Raw genomic sequence first — 6747 nt, 5'->3', positions numbered from 1 at the left:
GTCCTTTGAAACTGTGAGCTGCTCCAGGGTGATGCACTGAAACAATTTCAGCTGCCAAAATCTAGTCCATCATGTTTTACATGTCATGTGTATTATCTGAATCATGCTGCAAATTGTGTGCTTTAAAGAGAGTATCCTTCTGCAATTAGCCAGAAGTTCAAGAAGTCCTTCTTAAGACTTTACCAAGGCCATATAAATACCAGCAGGCATATCCTAGGGTCTTCTTTTGTAGCTCAGTTGGTACAGAATCTGCCTGCAGTGCAAGAGACCTGGGTTCAATTCCTGGGTCAGAAAGATCCCCTGGAGAAGGGAATGGCAACCCACTCCAGTATTCTTACCTGAAGAATCCCATGGACAGAGGAGCCTGGCAGGTTACAGTCCATGGAATCGCAAGATTCGGACACAATTTAGCGACTAAACCACCACCACCATATCAATACCTACTGGTCTCACCTCAGACCCTTAGTCACATGGCCAGAAAGGGCTTCACATATGTAAACTGTAATTAAACTTGTAACTGGTGGACAAACCATCCAACTGAGGCCGGATGCTTTGAATTCCTTTCCTGTGTATAGCTGGCCTGCCTTGCATAGCAGCTTCCACACCAGAAATCTTGGCTTAAACACCCCACTCCAAACAAGTTTCTGATGTGACATGACATACCCACTGGATTCAGTGGGGACTACACAGGTTGGGTGCAGAGGTCAGCAGACATGCATGAACCCTGCAGGCAGCTACTTAGAATCCTGAGAGTGGACAGGTTCAAAGGACTTCTTTTAGAGTCTGGTCCCATTTGCTGTTAGTAGCTGCCCCTTCCCCTTAAGCTGATGTTCTCCTGTGGCCTAAAAGTTCCAGTAATACTTTAAAGAGGTTTTCCCCAAAGCATCCCTAAAGACAAAGGAAAATGAGTCCCTGTCCATAGGATACTTGGTGGCACAACTTGAAGACTGCTACAATCAAAATTCCTTTTCAGAATTCACAGGTGAAGACATCAGGGGGAATAGTAGAGTAAGAGCCTCTGAAAATCCCATCTTGCATAAAAGCAATGAGAACAGTGGCAAATTAGCCAAAAGCTTGCAACAATCCAGGAAGCGTTTATTAAAGAAAAATGTTTGCATATTGATAAAAACAGCAAGCTTGGTGGTGTTTGAACTTGCCCCATTTTCATCCCCTTTATCTAGCTCTGTGATAGCCTTGGAAACCAAGAGCCCCAGAGTCATGGTGAAACCCAGCAGCCCAGCAGCCATGAGAGGGTACAGAATGGTGCCGGAGCTCACCCCAAGCTCCATTCCTAGTGAGGTCTTCTTGTTTGGCCTGACTGGCAGTTTCATGTAAGTCCTCAGTTTATTTTATTTGACCTCTCTTAGAGTGTGCCCACTCTGAGCAGCCTATCCCTGGGTGCATTTGTTAAAAATAATCAGTGGCAACTGTTTAACCCCTCAACTTGCTGAGATGGTTTTAGCAGCTAGAACAACAACAAAAAGACTTAGAAGGGAAAGATGGGGAATGAGATATTCATAAGTTTTGAAAAGCGTCAGTATATTCCTAAAAATACAAGTGTAGGCAGTGTATGTGCCAAGAGGAGAACTGAATTCCCTCAGCCTTCACCTCTGTCTGACAAGGAGGATCTTCACAAGCAGGAAGTGAAGACTAAGGCAGAGATGTAAACTGCCTGCTTGAGCATGAAGGCATACCTTTCATACCCACACAAACATACACACACAGTCCTGTGCCAAAGACTGGGAGATGTACTTGTTCCAAGTGTTTAAGGAAATCTCTGTAGAATCATTAGCTGACCACTAAGCTAATAGAGCAGACACTTCAGTGGTCATACATAAAAAAATACAGGCTTGACAGAATTAGTTCAGGAAAGTCACTAAAAAAACAATGATAAACCCTGAGGAGGGAATTGCCCCATTGTATTATTAACGTTTTCATAACAAGTTATAGGACATGCAAAGAAAAAGAAAGCATGCTTCACAGAGGGAACAGTCAATAGGAATCATCCCTGAAGAAGTGCACACATTGAACTTAACTACATAAACACTTTAATTCAGCTATTTAAAATATGTTTAAAGAAATAAAAGAGATAGAATGATGTGTCACCAAAGACACAATATCATAATAGAAATTGTTTTCTGAATAAAGCAAAGTAGAAATTTTGGCATTGGAAAGTATGATAAAGCAAATGAAAAATTTAATAGAGGTGTTCATAAGCAGGTTTGAGCTGGCAAAAGAAGGAATCAGTGACTCTGAATTCAGTTGAGATCATCTAGTCTGGGGAATAGAAAGAAAAAAGAATGAAGAAAAAATGAACAGGCTCCAGAACTTAACTGTTGGTATATATGTACACCAACATAGACATAACAGGAATCCTAGAAGAGAGGCAAGAGAGAGAGTGTGGCAGAAAACATACTGGAAGAAGTAGTGGTCAAAAACTTTCCCTCTTTGATGAAAACCATTAAACTGCATTCAAGAGGTTCAATGAACTCTAAGTAGAATAGATTCAAAGAGATCCACCCCAAGACACATTAACCACTAAGAAAATGACTTTAAGTATATAGTAAAAAGGGACATGGGAACTAAAATATTACACTGTGCTGCTTAGTCACTCAGTCGTGTCCACCTCTCTGTGACCCCCATGGACTGAAGCCGCCAGACTCTTCTGTCCATGGGGATTCTCCAGGCAAGAATACTGGAATGGGTTGCCATTCCCTCCTCCAGGGGATCTTCCCAACCCAGGGATCGAACCCAGGTCTCTTGCCTTGCAGACGGATTCTTTACCATCTGAGCCACCAGAGAAGCCCTGGTGGAAAATATTACACTAGAAACTATTTAACAAACGAAAAGGCAGTAGTGAAGGAATGAGGGGAGGTAGGAGGCATATACAAAGCAAGCAGCAAAATGTAGACATAAATTCCTATCTTATCAGTAATTTCATTAACTGCTAATGGATTAAAGACTCAGTCAAAAGGTAGAGACTGGCAAAATGGATAAAAAGCCAAAACAACCACAGTCCAACTCTATGCCATCTACAAGAGACAGTCTTTAGATTCAAAGACACAAGAGGTGAAGGTATGAGAAAAAATATAACATGCAAACAGTAACTCAGAGCTTAGATGGCCATACAAATATTAGATAAAATAGGCTTTAGGAAAAAAAATTGTCACTACAGGCAAAGAAGGACATTTTATAATAATAAAAAGATCAATCCATCAGGAGATACAACAATTATAAACACAGGTACCTAACAAAAGAGCCCCAAGATACATGAGGCAAAAAATGGCAGAACTGAAGAGAGAAATAGACATTCAATAATAATAGTTGGGAGTTTTCAATCTCCCATTTTCAATAACGTCTAGAAGATCAACAATGAAATAAAAAACAATATAAACTAACCATATCTAACAAGTATCTATAGAACACTCTACCCAACTATATATTTAATGTATTTGTATAGCAAATATATATTTTTTCAAGTACATGTGAAACATTCTCAGGAATAAACCATATGGTACACCATAAAGCCTCAATGAATTATTGAAATCATACTACATATGTTCTCTGACCAAATGAAATAAAACTAGAAACCATTAACAAATCTGGGAAAATCACAAGTCTTTGAATATTAAAAAACACATTCCTAAATAGCCAATGGATTGAAAAAAGAAGTCACAAGGGAAATTAGAAAGAACTTTGAGATGAATGAAAATGAAAACACAACATACCAAAACTTCTGGGATGCAGTTAAAGCCATATCTAAGGGGAATTTTATATCTTTAAATAACCTAACCTCCCACCTTAAGAAATTAGAAGAGTAATCTAAATTCAAAGGAAGTAGAAACAATAAAGGTACGTGGAAATACATGAATTAGAGAATAGAAAAACAATAGATAAAAATCAATGAGTCCAAAAGTTGGCACTTCAAAAAAGATCAACAAAATTGAGAAACCTTTAGCTAGACTGGTGAAGAAAAAATATAAAGAACTCAGATTAATAAAATAAGGAATGAAAGGATATTACTACAAATAAAAAGGGTTATAGGGGAATCCTATGAACAACTGTAGGCCAGCAAATTAGATACCATGGGCATATTCCTAGAAAGACATTTAAAATTATGAAACTGACTCAAGAAGATAAATGCTGAATAGACCTAAAAAGAGACTGAAAAATGGACCAAGTATCTAAACAGACATTTCTCCAGAGGAAATATACAAATGGTCAGTAACACATGAAAATGTGCTCAATATCACTAGTCATTAGAGAAATACAGAAATCACAAATAGATACTACCTCACATGTACTTAGGTGGATATAATTTTTAAAACACAGAGGGTAAGTACTGGTGAAGACAGGAGAAAGTGAAACCCTCATACATTGCTAGTGGGAATGTAAAATTGTACAGCTGCTTTTGGAAAAATTTGGCAGTACCTCAGTTAGTTACCATATGTCCCATAAATAGCTGTAGTACCCAAGAGAATTGAAAACATATGTCTATACAAAAACTTGTGCTTGGATGTTTCTAGCAGCATTGCTCCCAACAGTCAAGGCGGAAACAATCCAAATGTCCATCAACAGGTGAACAGATTAACAAAATGGGTCTCCATACTATGGGTTCTTTTTTTTTTTTTTTAATATATATTTTATTTATTTGACTTCATGAGGTCTTAGTTACAGCACATGGGATCTTGTTCCCTGACCAGGGTTTGAACCCGGGCCCCCTGCATTGGAAGCACAGAGTCCTAGCCACTGAACCACCAGGGAAGTCCCCATACTATGGGTTCTTAATCAGCTGTGAAAAGAATGAAGTACTAAATATGCTGAGACATGGATGAACCTTGAAAGCAGTGGAGAGACAGGAATGATGATCAACCATTTAAAGATCCGTGTTCTAAAGGGGACAAGAAAGAGATCAGTGAGTTGTTTTTTGTCTAACAGCTTTTCCAGCAAGTTTGTATGCTGATGGAAATGATCACACCTGTCATAATCCCCTCATTCTCCTGCCTTCCTGACCAAGGGAAAGGGAATTGAGGAAGAGAGTTTTCCTTAAAAAGAGCAGTCGCTGTAAAGGAAGAGAAGGCAGAATTTAGGTCACAACTGCACACATCTCGGGAGATTTGATGGTGTAAACACAAGAAAGAAACAGAAGATAATTTTTTTTTAATTGATATAGGAATGAGAATTACCACCTGACCTAGGTAAAGGTGGAATTGGGTCAGGTGGACATTTCTGTAAGTGGTGAATGAATTCATTATCTTAGTTGTGATGATAGCTTCATCACGGAAGCCCAGGGTGTATGGGCTTCAGTTCAGTTCAGTCGCTCAGTCATGTCCAACTCTTTGTGACCCCATGAATCACAGCACACCAGGCCTCCCTGTCCATCACCAACTCCCGGAGTTTACTCAAACTCAAGTTCATTGAGTCCGTGATGCCATCCAGCCATCTCATCCTCTATCGTCCCCTTCTCCTCCTGCCCCCAATCCCTCCCAGCATCAGGGTCTTTTCAAATGAGTCAACGCTTCGCATGAGGTGGCCAAAGTATTGGAGTTTCAGCTTCAGCATCAGTCCTTCCAGTGAACACCCAGGACTGATCTCCTTTAGGATGGACTGGCTGGATCTCCTTGCAGTCCAAGGGACTCTCAAGAGTCTTCTCCAACACCACGTTCAAAAGCATCAATTCTTCAGCGCTCAGCTTTCTTCACAGTCCAACTCTCACATCCATATATGACCACTGGAAAAACCACAGCCTTGACTAGATGGACCTTTGTTAGCAAAGTAATGTCTCTGCTTTTTATATTTTATTTTATTTTATTTTATTTTTTTGCTTTTTAATATACTATCTAGGTCTTAAGTCAAAACTTACCAGCGCGTACCCTTTAAATGGGGGTAGTTTACTGTGTGTCAGTTATACCGCAGTACACAAGAGAGCTGTTAAACGCACATACACAGGAAAGATTAAGCTGAAAGACAGCTGCAGACAGTCTCCGATAAATCGTTTTTTGGGGAGATGAATGGATTATAGGAGTTACAGAGACTCAAAGGATCACTGGAGGTCCAGTGGTTAAGAGTCTGCATTTCCACTGCAGGGGGCACAGGTTTGATCCCTGGTCAGGGAACTAAGATGTCCGGATCCCTGGGTTGAGGAAAATCCCCTGGAGAAGGGAATGGCAACCCATTCCAGTGTTCTTGCCCCGGAAATCCCATGGACAGAGGAGCCTAGCGGGCTAGAGTCCATGGGGTCGCAGAGTTGAACTTGACTTAGCAACTAAATAACTACAGGATCTTAGGGCTAGGACGCCCGCCTGCACACACGTCGCCGGCTCCCGCTCAAGACTCGAGTCTAGACGGCGGAGAGGGGCTAATGGGGGGTGGACCACCGCTAGATGGTCCCAGTGGTGAACCTTCCTGACTTTGGGTAGAGGGCAGTCGGTTTGGTGCCCAACTGCTTTTTCCTTGAAGCCAGGACTCCGGTTGGCTGTCACCCCGAGAGTCTGCATCAGTATTGGATCGCAAAGTGGTCTAAGAAAGAAAAGGAAGTCTTTGAACACCACTTTCCGCCGGTCCTAAAGCGCAAATGAAAGATGGAGATTTCACACGCGGAATTGGCCGTGGAGCGGATTTCCGCTTTCTGAGTGGAGAGCGGAGATCTACACGGGTGGACGCCGGAAGAGAGGAGACGGGGCCGATCCGCCGCTCTCCGGCTCTGCAGGGTTTTGAACCGGCCCACTTGCTCCATAGTATTAGTTT

The 6747-nt window shown here is 41.3% G+C and overlaps 1 non-coding gene across 1 annotated transcript; it reads right to left on the bottom strand.

Moving 5' to 3' along the window:
- Positions 1 to 4691: 4691 nt before the first annotated feature.
- TRNAG-UCC lies at positions 4692 to 4764 on the bottom strand. The gene has a single exon. It is a non-coding gene; the product is annotated as a tRNA-Gly (tRNA).
- Between the last annotated feature and the right edge of the window lie 1983 nt (positions 4765 to 6747).

This window comes from Cervus elaphus, chromosome 11, assembly GCF_910594005.1.
Source record: "Cervus elaphus chromosome 11, mCerEla1.1, whole genome shotgun sequence".
Lineage (NCBI taxonomy): Eukaryota > Metazoa > Chordata > Mammalia > Artiodactyla > Cervidae > Cervus > Cervus elaphus.
Note: the sequence above shows the minus strand (reverse complement) of the source record. Positions and strands in the feature narration are given on the sequence as shown.